The sequence below is a fragment of the Sceloporus undulatus genome, chromosome 1 (genome assembly GCF_019175285.1).
Source record: "Sceloporus undulatus isolate JIND9_A2432 ecotype Alabama chromosome 1, SceUnd_v1.1, whole genome shotgun sequence".
NCBI lineage: Eukaryota > Metazoa > Chordata > Lepidosauria > Squamata > Phrynosomatidae > Sceloporus > Sceloporus undulatus.
In genome coordinates this window covers 204,424,387-204,440,264 of record NC_056522.1, presented here as the reverse complement: position 1 = coordinate 204,440,264, position 15,878 = coordinate 204,424,387, and positions in this window count along the sequence as shown.

Below are 15,878 nucleotides of genomic sequence, written 5' to 3'. Positions count from 1 at the left end.
ATCCTCCTCCCTTGGTGTCCCAACAACCACTGTTAAAATGGAACTTGCCACCTCATCTCGATATCCACAAGGTTTTGCATTTCAATTGACATTCTCACACACAACTGGCTTATATAGGTCTGCCTCTGGACCTTCCAAGCATGCATCTGAGGAAGGAGGCTCAAGTCTACAAAAGCTCATGCTACCAGCTTCTTTCAGTTAATCTCAAGGGTGCTACAAGATCCCTTTGCCCCAAAACAGAAATAATAAGCACTATATGCATCTGAGGAAGTAGACTGAAGTCTACAAAAGCTCATGCTGCCAACTTCTTGATTTCAGTTAGTCTCAAAGGTGCTGGGAGATCTCTCTACATAGAAACACTGCTCATTATGCAAAGAGGGGCATTACCAATCATTCCATCATTGTGCAAATGTAACATTCTATCCTCATTATGTGTTACAGGTAATACCATTATTTACAATGTGTTATTTCCAAGTTCTGTGTTGGCTTTCATTTGAAGGTTGGGCATCTGAATTTGTAAGATTTCATACAGAGATTAAAAGCAGAAGGCATTTCAGCATTTTTATCAAATAAAGTATGTACAAATCAACCCTCAAAAGTAACAAAGAAGTAATTAAGATCAACCCTTTGTTAACCTAATTATCCTAAGTGATCATCCTGTTTCAAATAATTTATAAAAGGTTAACCAAGCTAGAGACTGGATGTTCTTCCTCTGCATTCCATCAACAAACTATTGTCTTCATGGCCACAAGATAAAAATGTGGTCCTCTAGATGTTGTCAGACTATCTGGCATAGCTCATAGTTTCTGTGGAAGCAACATATGCCAGCACCAGAAATGGAGAACAAGGGGACAAAGTGTACCCCAAAATCCCCCCGTTTTTTGTCATTACTGCTGATGAAGCAGTGCTTCAAGTGTTGGAAATCTCCACTGACATTTAAATGGGCCTCAGCAGACAAGCCCTTTCAGGGATTTTAGGATCCCATCCTCACTTGATGTATATCTTAATCAAGGTGTGCATTGTCTGCAAACAAGTGTTTCCCCCCCTCTTTAGAACTACTGCCCCCCAAATATGTATTGTGGATTTATTTACCCATGACAGCTAAAACTCATACAATCAAGTAACAGCATTTCTTTATAAGACGCTAGCCCTACCAAACATTACATACAGAAGTTAAAGCAAACACCAAGAAGAAGCTGCTGCTGTTGCTATGTCGCAGCAGGTGATTCTCCTTGTGCCCCTTTTGATCAGATCACATAGAATCCCCAAGAAAGCTCCCCCTGTGAAATCTGTAAAGGATAGTCTGTGTCAGTGGGGGAATCATGGCTGTTAGCTTGTTAGACATTTTAAGAGCTTGATGGCTGAAAGCTGTGTGAAAGCTCAAGTTTCTAATAGCTGCTGGTTTTCCAAAAGCCTTTCATCCAGGCTGGATTTTCCATTTATTCAGCCTCTTGTGTCTCTGGAGCTTAAGCAACTCATGTTGATTCCTGTAACTATTGCAGAGTTTGTAGTCCAAAGATGGGGGCCAGGCTAGTCTGATCTGTATTCCACCTTCACCTGCTTTTCTAGAAGCAGTCATTCTTTTTTGTTTTCCTTCTCTTTTACTATGTTTCCCTGGGGGGCAGGTAAGGATGGGATTGACTTTTAGATTACTGTATCACAGTAGTAGACATGGCAGCAGACATCTCCAGCTGCAGCAAGTAAGGGGCTCATTTTCCTTCTTTAGGTTTCAAGATTTAATTCAGAGGAGCAAACACGCCTAAGCATTTATGAAATAAAATTGAAATTGGGTTCAGCTGTCTTGTTATCCGGGCTTTTCTGTTGTCATTTGCTGATAATACAAATGTCAAATTTATTTATTTGTAAGAATATTTCTAAACAGCTTTTCATTTTTAAAAAAAAAAATTACTGCAATACACAAAAAACTGTAATTTTTAAAATGTACATTCTGTTTTTTGTTCAGCACATTGTATCTGCTTGATATACCCACAAATGTCTATTGCAATCACAGTACAGAAGTCACTTTTCCTGGCAGTACGGCTTTAAGGCAGTGATAGGCAACCATGGCCTTTCAGCCGATCTTAGAGTACATGGCCCATCATTCAGTACTATTAGCTATGCTAGCTAGGGCTGATGATAGTTGCAGTTCAAGAACATTTGGAAGGCCCCCATTCTTGCTTTAGAGCAGTAATTCCCAAACTCTGGTTTTCCAGGTGTTTTGAACTTCAGCTCCTAGAATCCTTTACCATTGGCCAAGATGGCTTAAGCTTCTGGGAGCTGAAGTCCAAAACTCCTAGAAGACCAGAGTTTGGGAATCATTGCTTTAGAGGGAAGAGCTGGCTGAAGGCAACTATGAGGAACATCAGCTTGAAACGGGGAGCAGAGGCTTCCTGATTGTGAATGCCACATCTTTGAGGTAGACTGGAAAAAGCATATGCCAGCATGGAGAACTCGGGCATTTTTAAATTCAGTCTATATACTCAACAGAAACATTACGGTAAAAGCTACATGGATGAGTTGTTTGGTTGAGAATGAAGAGGATTCTTATCTGCCAGTTTGTTTTCAGTTATTTATGAAACATGCTAGGGTGAGGAGTATGACTGCATGGATGTGTTTCTTCTGAAACATGTAGCATGGCTTTCCTTGCTGGCTCACTATGCAAGGAGTGGTTTGGAGTTGACTTTTAAAAGGGTATCTTTACAGCATCCTTTTGGGACAAGTTTTGAGGATTTACACCAGGAGAAGATGTTGGGTTCCTTCAGATGTTGTTAGGCTGCACTTTCCCGTGGTGGGGGATGATGGGAGTTACAATGCAGCAGCACCTGAAGGGCTGCAAATTGTCCATTCCTTGTTTATAGTTGAAAGGGATGAACCTTTGCTTGTAGTCCTGGCTGAGTAACACCTGCTCACTTTTGCCTCACCTTGGGATGGCAGGCTGAGATATTACATCACCTCAGTGTCACATAACTATCTGCTGGTGAAGTCATGTTAAATATGCGTTACACAATCCCTATACTGAATACCAATAGAACATAATACATGTGGATCAATAGCCAGTGTGGAACTCATTAGCTGGATACAACCGCTGTGTGGTGTTCATGAAGTTTACACCTGCCTATGTTACTACTAGAATAGGAGCTACACTGTTGTAAAATTTCAGTCAAGGTAAAACACTATTTGATGGTTCATGAATGCACTTCTAGATTATCCTGCCAAAGCAACATCTCAGCAGCAGTAAAGAACTGTAGTCTGGAAGTACGCAGAGTCTTGTGAACAGTTCAGTCTGACTGGGCTTTTCTGGGGTTTGCTCTGACGTCAGTCTTTTCTCTACCAGGACTGGTCCTATCATCAGGCAGAAAGAGGTGACCAACTCAGGCAACAGATGGGAAATGTCATGAAAAGGCAAAAAACTGTTGGTTGTTTAATTTAGTGATGTTTAGTATCATTGAGGTTTTATGGACTAAATTACTTCTGTGAGTGGCTTGGGAGGAGGGGTTATAATTTTATGTTTTGATTCAGACAGCAAAATGTCTTGGAGCAACCAGGCTTTGGTGTAGTCCAAGAGTAGAAATCATGAACTCCTACAGATGTTCTTGGACTGCAAGTCCCAGTAGTCTTAACATAGCCGAGCATACAGAATACACGGAGCTACAGTCCAACAACATCTGGAGGGCTGCACAATTTCCATGTCTAGCCAAGTGGGGCTTGCAGACCTGCTATTCAAAACATTTATTCCATGAACAGTGTGTGTGTTATCTTTTGCATTGTTGAAAGACATTAAGGAGGAGTACACACATTACAGAAACACAGTAAACACAAGGCTTGTTGACATATAAGATGTGTCACAAGTTGATGCAACTCTAACTCTGGACTATATGTTTCTCTTAAGCAGGCAATATGTTCCAGTGTAGTATGACATGAAAACTTTGGAACCAGATACAGTACAGTCAACAACATGGATATTATGAAAAATAAACACTAGACCCACTGTGAGGTACAACCCATCTCTTGCCAGAAGCCCCTATTGTAGTCATTTCCTTCTTGGTTCAAGACTGGAAAGCACCTTTCATCTTCCTAAAAATAGGGAAATTGCAAATGTGCAGGTTTACATCTGAAGAGTTCTGCAGATGTTTCATTGCTGATGATATTGAAGAGCTTCAGGTATCTGAAAAGCCTGGAACTTTCATGAGATTTCATCTAAAGAAGGGAGGGAGAAGAGAGAGAGAATACCATTTTTGCTGATTTTAATTGCCTTCCTGGAAAAATCAGAAATTAAACAGGCAAAACACTGTTTAGTATTTTAAAATATTCTATTCTATGAAAAGGGTTTTTGTTTGTTTGTTTGGTACTTTGGGCCCTGTAAGAGGCCAGGAACTAGTGGTGAGCTGTTTATTTGGTCTTTTAGTCATCAGTTTGTTCTTGTTACCTCAAGTTGACCTCGACGCATGGCAAACCTGTGGATGAGACATCTCCAAGACCCCTAATCCACTGCTCTGGTCAGGTCCTCCAGGCTCAGTCCTGTGGCCTCTGATTGAGTCTATCCATCTGGTGTGTGGTCTTCCTCTCTTTCTACTATCCTACTTTTCATAGCATCATCGTCTTTTTCCAATTGTCCATGCCGTCTCATGCTGTGGTCAAAGTACGACAGCCTCAATTTATTCATCTTGGTTTCTGGGGGCAGTTTGGCCTTGATCTGTTCTAGGACCCATTTTTGTTTGTGTTTTTGGCTACCCACGGTATCCTCAGCACTCTTCTCCAGCACCACATCTTAAATGAGTTGATTTTCTTTCTATTGGCTTTCTTCACTGTCCAGCTCTCACAATCCTCACCTTATTCATCAATAGGTGGCAGTACTAAGGCCTTTTCAGGAAGGGAGACGCTATAAAATCTTGCTAGCTGAAAAAAATGGCTAATTTGAAAGAGAGCTGGATTAGTTTGAGAGGCTGAGAATATGCATGGTGGCTCTCTAACCTAGTGCAGGAGCCATGAGAAACTGGCTAGAGATGGACAGGACACAGACGTGGAGTATCATGTAGTGTGTTGTATCTGTGTGTTTGCTTGCATGCATTTTGTAGATAAAATCTGGGGTACATGTGGCCAAGTTATATCAGAGTGGGCTCAAGATAGCAAAGTTGTTAATGAGGAAGAAAAGCTAGAAGAGGCTGCAACACATTGCTTTTGTTTGTGCCTACCGAGAAAGGCAAGATACAACAATTGAAGTACACTGAAACCTAAGGGGGAAGTGGATGGAGGAGAGAGAAACCGGACATTTTAAAAGCAACTGAAAAAGTGGGATGGCAGAGGATTAATTGGGACTGTCCCTGCCAAATCACATCAGTTGGAGAGAACGCAATGAATGAGCAAGGGGGTTCAGTGGCGTCCCTAGGGTTGATGTCACCCGTTGTGGTAACTCAGAGTGTTACACATACACACCCCACTGACCTTCCATTTCACACCATACAGAATCCTTAGTAATACTGTTTTGCACTAATGTTACCTGTAAATCATAATTCCCATATACCACTGAATGTAATGCTAATAGTTGTGACATACGACGAGTAAAATTAACGTTATACCTTCAAATTATATTATCATACACACCACCTATGTATTTATATATACATAGTGAAGATTTAGTTAAAATGTAATGTTTTAAAGAAAATGTGAAAATATTTTTAAATGTTTTTTTTTATTTTAAACAAAATCAATTTTGAAATTTGAATTTATTTATTTTTTAGCTGGAAAAAAATTGAATTTATTTATTTTTTAATTAACAAGGGAACTTGTCAATTCCTCCCAATCATGTGGCAATTCCAAGCACTCCTCAAGTGCAAAATGTCACTACTGTGGCAGTTGCAAGATTGATAGTCACAGTATTCGCTTTTCCCCTTGTCCCCACTCCCTGTCACTGTTCCCAAGCAGTCTGATTTGCTGTGTGTGTGTGTGTGTGTGTGTGTGCATTTCTTTTCTTTTTAAACTTAAATTGCACTACCACAACTATCGAATCGTGTTAAAAATAACAAAATAAAATAACATATAAGGCACACTGGGTAGGGCATAGGGCAGGGAGGTGGAATTAGGGAGTGCAGAAGATAGTGCAGTGTTGGCAGCAGCCTGAATCACATGATTCTGGAGACTTGTGGTAATAGCTGCTCACAAAACCGATATATTTGTGTTTGTGTAATTGTGGTGAGAGGGCTCATGTGATGAAGCCCCTACAGCAGAAAACAAACTTGCTCCTTTTTCAGTATGACAGCCTTTCGATTAGTTAAACATGACTATTATGTCACCTCTTAACCTTTTCTTCTCCAGGCTAAGCATACCTAGCTCCCTAACTATGTATATCTCTATTCAGAAGAAAGCCTCAATGAGTTCAGTGGGACTTACTTCCAGGTAACTGAGGTTCTGTTTTGACCACACTCCTATGTTGCTCAGCATGTGTCCAAGCCTTCCTCTGTGAAATGGTGAGGGTGTGACATTGCCTGTAGAAGCTGCATATACGGCATGCAAGTTAAGATAGGAGCCTTTTATTTATAAGTGCCATGGAAAAGGAATGAATTTGGGAGAACATTTATACTTCTTATAAAATTGAAGGACTTTTAAACACATGAATATGCAGCCCATTTACACGGAACAGGGATTCCTTACCATTGCCATCTGCTCTAAATTGAGACAAAGACAAGTTACTTGGTTGGCACCACATATGTTCCCTCTGAACAGTGCCATGCTGCCCCCACTTTTAAATGGGACCCTGAGAAAGCACAAAGTTAACTAGAAAAATATGTTTATTCTGATAGCCTCTTTTATTAATACATTACAAGAGAATGCTAATTGCTTATGCTGCTGAAAGAGGGAAGTGATTGGTGAGCAGTTATTGCTGCCTGTCTGGGCATATCAGTGCCTGTTTACCATTCACCATTTTATTCTAACATTGTCAAATTATTCTCCCTCCACCCATTTCTTTGGTGTGTCTGGTATTCAGTTTTTAAGCCTCAGGACAGGGACTGTTTTGTATTGGTGGAAGCCACTTTCAGAGACATTGTGTGCCTTTTGTTATAAAGAAAATTACATAAAACACTGTATCCTAGTTGAGTCTCTGTGACCATGCAAGTCAAGTCCCCTGAATGCAGGCTCTGTGCACAGACAACTGACAGCAAGGACAGAGGAAAGCTGCACTAGTGGGGCTGAAGGTGCTTCTCTTGCCAATATGACCAGTCCTCTTGGGAGGCGGCATGCCATGAAATCACCAGAGCTGGCACAGAGCCACTTTTCAAGAACTCTCAGTAAAGGTAGTAAATGTGTGTCTCTGTCAGAGCTTGCCAAAGTGGTTTTAGGAACACACCAGACACCAGTCCCTTGACAGGCACAAACCTGCTATTTAGGTCATAGGAAAATACATGGTTTATTGTTAAAACACTCCAGGAGAGCATGTTGCCAGGCTTCCCAAGTAGTATGCTTGCTTTACATGCTCTGGGTGGCATTGAGGAGCCACAGTATTGACTTCAGACATATTTACTCTGATTCATCAAAGCAGGGCTGTAAGTGTGTCTCACAACTTGTGTGTGGCTTTTCCCCTCTCATTTGATCCAGTACATACAGACGCTTTCCCACATACAGGCACAGATATACACTACTAAGCAATGAAATCTTTCCCTTTTTAATAACCTGTCCCTGTTTTCTCTTTCATGCACAAGGGTGCTTCAAAGAACAGAAGGAATCATTTCAGTTAACACATTTCAGACACACACACACACACACACACACACACACACACACACACACCAGATTTCCAGGGTGCAAATTGATGGATTAATTAATTAAAGCCTTTGATTATATAGATCATGAAAATCTGTAGTGTGCTCTTAAAGAAATGGCTATGCCACATTTGATTGTCCTGATGCACAGCCAGTACTCAGGACAAGAGGTTACCGGTAGAACAAAATATGGAGAAGCTGAATGGTTTCCAATTGGAAAGGGGATCAGGCAAGGCTGCATTCTATCACCATATCTCTTCAACTTGTGTGTTGAAAATATTGTACATAAAGACTCAGAGGAAGGAGGTGTGAAAATTGGCAGAAGGAACACCAACAATTTATCATATACAGAAGACACCATATTACTAGTAGAAAATAGACCAATATGCCAAACTGATCTAGTAAAACAGCAAACATGAGTGTGATCGTGGCACTAATGTTTTTCACATTATGGCATTCAATGTCCCCCCCCCCTACACACACACAAATGATTATTTTTCCACATCATTGTTTATTCCCCTCTCTTTTGATTGGTAGCTTCCCCTTTCTTTCTCTTGATGGAGGGATGTCTTTGTGTTGAGCAAGATGATGGCAACCATGATAGGGAGAAGGCAGTGAATATTTGGTGGCAGCCATGTGGATTGTAAATAGTGGGACTGCAGCCCTCCTGTTTGGATTGCAATTGTGAAAGAACCAGAAAAAGATAAATTGTAAGGCCAGGTAACTGTAGATAACACCAACACCACACACAAAAAAAACCCCCAAAACATTGTCTGGTTACCCCTTATATTGAGTTATTGTGAGGTATAAAAACACAATCCAATATGCTCTTTAAAATCTCGTTTAAGAACTATATTCGGTTGAGCAGGTCATTGAAACTTCCTGTGAAACATGCAGCACACTGATCAGCACTGTATAATATACAATATGTGCACCCAAATGAAACGGGGAAACTGTCCAGAAATGTGCTTGTTTGCTCACTGCAGTTCCTTATGCCAATCCAGCAAATTCTTCATGCACTAATGATGCAGATACATATCTAGATTAACAACTATTTTGTTCCTTGCTGAATTGCCTCCAGGCATCCTTTTGCAAGAAAGGAGCTGCTGATCTTCAGACACCATATCCTTCCCGGAAAGTGCTGTCAAAACTGCATTCAATTTCATGGGGGGAAAGGTACTTTACATTCTGAGTTAGGGTAACACACACACGCATACACACACACAAAAGAACCAATGTGATGTAGTGGTTTGAGCATTGTACTACGACTCTGGAGATCAGGGTTTGATTTGAAACCCACTGGGTGACCCTGGGTGAGTCACACACTCTCAGCCCCAGAAAACTCACCTTATGGCTACCATATACTGGGAACAACTTGAAAGCACACAGCAACAATAACGTGTGTTTATGTGTATAATTAATGTCATTGCATTGGCCCTAACATCTGGAAAAAGTCACACATTGGATTGCACCAAACCTCCAATAGGCCTAGCCTTTGGACTCACATGGGTGAAAGGAAAATTCTCCTGGACATGACAGCCATAACCTCAAACTGCGTATCTGCGCTGTTTTGGGCTGTTACAATTCAATGAAGTAGTTCTACATGGTCCATCTGATGAAGAACACATGTGGCCAATGACAGCTAGGTTATTTCTCCCACTAATTCCTCTGATATACAGACATAAAAGGGATGCCTTGTTTGGTAGGGATTCTCTTCCTAAAATATAGCTTCACTTATTTCTCTAGGGCAAAAGAAGTCCTCTTTTCAGTCAAATCCCCTCAATCCTTTCTGTAACCCAGTTAAGCCACTTTTTTAAAACCAAAAAACCAAAACAGTATTTGCACTTTTTAAAACAGCCTAATACTGGGTTTTTATGTTTGGATTCAAGGATCCAAGAGTAGTTCTGTGTGATTTAAAAATTAGCCTCCTGTATCTTTTATGGTACAGTTATTATTATTATCCCGATTTCCCCCCAAAGCTGGGACTCAGAACACCAAACAGCTTAAAACAACAGTACAATTTAAAACAAACAAAAAGTGATACATTAAAATAGAATTAAATCATTACAATATCGAAACTGATAACTCGTTAAAAGAATAAAATGCAGTTTTAAAAGATAAAAGTGTTTAAAGTTCTAAGTTCACCTAAAGATGTGTGAACGTCATACAGTATACTTCTCGCTTCTTTCACTGTAATAGCTTTTGCTAAACCTTCCTGCTGAAATCAGTTACTAAATTCCCCGGAGAAACAATGGAGGTGGGGTGAGAGAAGCACTTCATCTGGAATAGCAATCTACTGGGCTTGTCGTATTTCAGGGAGCAGGCTCCTCAGTGTTTGTCAGAAGGCTGTATTTTATGAAAGATTTATCGTATTTATTCTTTTAAGGAACATGCACATTGCTTTATCTTCATTTTGACTTAATATTCCAGCTGTATGGCTGGTAGACGTTAACTCTTTCAGTGGGAGGCTATAGCCTAGTAGAGCACTCTTCAGATATCACCAGATTTTAAACTATTTTTAGTAAACCCACTAATCCTGAACATAAACCAGGTGAGTGCTCTGCAAATATTTGGCCTTAAAAGGGGTCTCTGTCCTAATAGCTGTGTGGGAAGACCTAGCAGCATGTTTCATTTTGGCTGTCACTCCGTGCCCTGGAAGGAGAGATACTGTACTTGCTGAATATATTCCTGCTAAGGAGGTATTAAAGTTATAAGAGCCCTGTTTGTCTAGAAGAAGGCAGACCTGCTAATCCAGAGGTGCCAGAAGAAACAATCCTTTCTTCAGCTGTAAACATGTTGGCGACTGGATGTAAGCTGAATGGGAAGCTGCTAATCTAGACAATGCAGTTCCAACTTTTTTATTAAAAAATTAACAATTGCTAATGATTTTTTTCTCTTTAAAGTGGATCAAGCAGTTTCATTATTATGCGACTATAAAACTAGCCTATGGTAACACAGTTCTTTGATATCCTCCTACCACACAAATTATGTCCTCCAACCGTGTTCCTCATAAGCGTGGTCTCCATTCTGTACTAAAAGACACATCTGTCCAGAGAAAGGGCTTGTTTGCTTCCTAGAAAGTGGTTCCTAGAGAATCCCTTCTGCCTTAGTATATGGCATTTCTTCCACAACAATAGGGTTGATGGATTTCTGTTCCATCCTTGAGTTATCTCATAACAGTAAAAACAGGAGGAAGAACAAATGCAATAGCTGGTCTCTAACCTTCAGTCTTCCAGGTGTTGGTGAATTACAAATCCCTCAATTCCTACTCATTGGGCATGCTTGTTGGGGCTGATAGGCAAGTCCAACACAAGATAGAGCAGAGCACCGCCTGTATTTGGCTGCTTCTGGCTGACAGTTTACATACACACTAGATGAGCTCTGTTACAATTGTACATCACCTGCTTCACATGTATTATCATGCCCATATGTGCCTACACACATAATTTCAGAGCTTTATAACTATCTCCTGGAAGGACTTGTTGATCAAAAACAAAGTCATTGACCACCCAAACTCAGGGTGGGCACAGAAGAAATGAGCAGAGTTATCCTCAATAAATATGAATATTAGGCTCTGATGTAGAAGGCAAGGGGCTGTCTGTTGCCAGTCTGCACAAACTGTTAAGAAGATGTGCTAGACAGATAGGGCTGGTGGCCTGGACATTTGTCTATCTTGAAAACTGGAATTTCCATGCCCTCTCCCAACTTGCTGAGAAGGAAATGGTTTCATTGATGAATACAATCAGGTCTTGACTGTTTTGTCTACCTCCACTAAATGGAGACCTGCCGAAGTGGCTCAGACAGATACACATACACACTTATTGTGAAGTATTGTGAAGCTTCCGGAGACGTTAGGCAACCCTATCTGGATGTGAAAGAATGTGACTGTCTATACTTAATTGGCTTTGTCTCACATACTGAGTTCCATTGTTCTCTACCACCCAGATCATCTAAGAGTCATAAGATGTGCCTGAAGAGTTCACCTCTGCCCTTTGCAAGCAAATGATTTTGGTTTTTAGCCCTCTATAGAACAACACTGAGGTAATGTTTTGCCCCACCCAGAGGTGTTCTCTTTGTGTGAGACAGCCCCTAAGTTAGGAAGAGGTTAAATGCAGAGACAGCCAGAGAGAGTCTCTCTGGCCTCTGAGATTTATTTCCCTGCCTTCTGCTGCTCTGATGTCATCATCCAGACTCCTCTTCACATTGGAAGAAGTCATGTGTGCTTTTTAGTCTGTAGTCCCTTAGGTTTAGCTACACACCGTTAAGATTGGTTAGTAGTAGGGTTATAGCTCCCATGCCATTTCCCCCCTCTTTTTACTTTGAGAAACAGCTTGCATTGAATATGGTCTGTTCTGTTGGACTTTACTGCTATCTTTTTCCATCTAACAATTGTTTCTGCTGCAAAATCAGCTTGTCTGCAACCTGGTTTTTCCCCTTCTACCCCATTCTTATGTGGAGTCACTCTGATTAATTGTCCATTTTTATAAACCTTCAGCTTGTTTGGTCTTGTAGGAGTCTGGAAGAGTCCCCCCCACACACACACACACCAGTAAACCCAGTGCACTGTTCTTAACACTGGAATGTTACTGTGTAAAGGGGAACACTTTATCCAAACAGAAACACTAAAGGGGAAGAAGAAAGGAAGAGCTGACGTATTACCTTTGTGCTTGTAGCAGTTCAAGAGTCTGATATAAGGATGAAAGACACCAGTGGCTCAGAGAACAATCTAAAGTCTTTATTATAGGAACTCCATGCTTACACAGGAAAGTTACTCAGGGAGCTATTCTAACCTAGCTACATTCTAGAGAAGAGCTGAGAGAGTTTTGAATAGGAAAAGAGGTGGGGGGGAAACCCCAAGAGTATCAGTTCACATCACAGAGGGAGCAGGATAAGTAGGGAGGACACTGTGGGTTACTCAAACTTTCTAAACTCTTTCAGGGCTAGGCATTGTTGCACATTCAACATGAGGGAGGTGGGGTGTCAGTACAAGTTTTAACTCTACTTTCACTCTGCTTACCATTTTCCTCTCACTTGAACCTGGACATGCCAGGAAGGTGTGGGGCAACTGATTGATAGAAAGGTTGCTTCTCTGATCTCCTCAGGGAAGTGGATTTCTCCACCATATCCCACATTGTTCCTACCAGTTCTCCAAGCTTTGAGAAAGCAATTTTTTGAGCATGCAGGGAAGGGGAGGGGAAGAAAAAAAAAGGAAAGCCCTGGTTTGGAAGTGTCTGTGTTCACAGAAGCAAAGTTGGGATCATGATATTTGCCTGTACAGAGGAGTTGGAACAAAGGCAAAAAAAAGTTACAGTGGAAGTAGAACTGATTATTTTAATTCAGTGCTGTTTTCCTTCATCTGAATTCTGAGTAATAATCAGCCTATGATCATATATATATATATATATATATATATATATATATATAGCAAGATCACCCAGTGGATTTCCATCACTGAGCAGACCTTTGGATTCTGGTGTCCAAGAATCCTAGTCCTACACTCAAACCACTGTACAGCCAGTCTTTATCCACAGATTGAAACAGCCATGCTTTGAAAATATTATATACTGTATGTATGTATATATATATATATATATATATATATATATATATATATATTCCAAAAAGAAAACCTTGACATTGCTATTTTATATAAGTCACACAATGTTACTAAGCCATTATATAAAATGGGCTTTGCACACCCACAGATTTTGGCATCTGTTGTGGGGGCTGGAACCAAACCCCATTGGATACCAAGGGCCCACTGTTTCTTCAAAAGCCCTATCTAACTGTGAAATCCTTGTAAGAATTGAAGGATGCAGGTGTGATAACCAGTAAACAAAAGTATCAGTTGAAAATGCGTTAGAGATAAATTAAAATTACTTGGGCGTAAATCTTATCAGTATTTCCAAGTGGAGCTGACCCATCACATCAACTGTTGTATGGTGAGTCAACTGATAAGTTGGAGTTTATCAAACGGGAGGAATTTCTCTTAAATTTGAATGAAAGGAAAGTGGGGCCAAAATGCATTCACTTAAAGTCGCTAGTTTCGCACAATTACGTGAATACACATTGCATTCGAACTGGCCTCCTCACTGCCCGAAAATAGCATGCCATTGCCTGAATTTGTGTGTGGCAGTCTATCATGCAATAATGTGAAACCACATGATTGCATTCGGACTGACTTCCCATTGCCCGAATTTGCGTGTGGCGGTCTATCACGCAATAACATTAAACCTCATGATTGCATTCAGATTGCCATCGGATTATACTTCCAATTCCCCTTGTCTGATAAACTCGGTTGACTCCTTACTCCAACAGCTCTAGTGTAGTTGGGACCACAGGATTTTGGCCATAGTGTATATATATATATCTTTTCCCTACATTGAACATGGGGAAGCCAATCTGGAATAAGATCCCAAGGGAAGGGCACTTTCAGTGCTTCCCATTCTAGCCCTGATTTTCCCAAATTGCCTCTTGCTCAGGCTAGCAGAGTATGACAGGAAAACAAAGAACTTTCATTTGTACTAAAATAGAGGATGAGGATATTCAGTTCCAGAGGCTGAGGAGGGAAAGATTAAAACCCTTGCAGAGGGAGGTGAAACAATCCATATACTGTGACTCAACTGACAAGAAAACAGACTTCAGTTGTTCACAGTAGCTGCAGCCCAGTAAAACAGGATTGGGGGGCTTTTACACATGCCAGGATTGTGAATGTAGGGATCAAGAATGCAAATCAGTTTCAGATGTTTACTTCTAGGTTATGCATCTGTAACTGCTGAAGTCCAACCATTATGCTGTGCATTATGTGTTATTTAAAGGTAATGTGCAATTCGAGATTTAGTCACTAAATCTCTAGTCAGTAAATCAGTAAATTTCAGCTAAATTAATTTCATTTACCACATGTACTGTAGCTAGAGGTAAACAGAGATACAAGCTCTATTCAGGCATTCTAACTCATCTTTAGTAAACAGATAATGAAAGGGTGTTATTTAGCCTCAATCTCCTCTGAGGTTGTTTTCCTCACAGGGAAAGCAACAGTCTGAAGCAGAGACCTTCTAGATATGTGTGAGGCAGGGTTGCCAGATCAGGACATAGGACCTTTTCAAGGAAGTGCTCTTGCTCTGAGATGCCTCATCCTCACACTGCAAACTGGAGAAGAGGGGCCAGAGGCTGGGAGCATGTCATCCAGTGGGTTTCACGACTGAGCAGGGAATAGAGCCCTGGTCTCCAGAGTTGTGGTCCAATATTCAAACCACGACATCATGCTGAGTGGCCTATCAAATAAGTAAATAGTATGTGTATTGCAATGCTACCCTCACCCTGCAAGTAGCATCCCCCCATGAGCTTTTCCGTATTGTTGGAGAACAGCGGTGAGTGGGGACATATCCAGCTCTTTTCCTGTGGCTGGACACAATGCAACAGACATTTGCAGAGACCTCCAGAGGTCCCCAGGAGGCCCCAGCAGATGTCCTTGTGGTATGTCCAACTACAGGAAAACAGCTGGGTGCATCCCTGCTGATCGGCCTGCTCTCTAACAACACAGAAATGGCTGTGCTACAGGGATGAGGCTACCTACTCTGCTTATAACGTGTGTTTGGGAGAAATTTTGGTCACTGCACAGTAAGAATGGTATTTTAACCTCTGCAAAGAACAAAAAAGGTGGATTGAGATGGCATACGTCTGACATGAAGTCCACCTTATGTGTATGTGCCTTCAGATCCCCTGTTAATTAATGGTGACCCCATGACTCTCATATGATTTTCTTAGGTAAGTAATACTCAGAGGTGGGCTTGCCAGTTCTGAAATACAGCCTACAGCCCCTGTTATTCATTGACGGTCTCCTGTATGTACAAGCAGTAACCAGGACTGACCCTGCTTAGCTTCCAAGATCAAATAGGATCTGATGCCTTTAGGGTAATTCACCCAGAAGATTCTAGCCATTATTTTAAACAAATGTCTTACAGTTTAGCAAATGCAAGAAAAAGAAAAGAGGAAAGAAGGGGAAGGGGAGGGGAAAGGGATAGGGGGAAACATAAGCAAATCCAGGGTCTTAGAGACAGCAGGGGTGAGTTAGGGACTGGAAAATGGCAGGGAGTTACAGTTGAGTGGATAGAAGTACTTCTG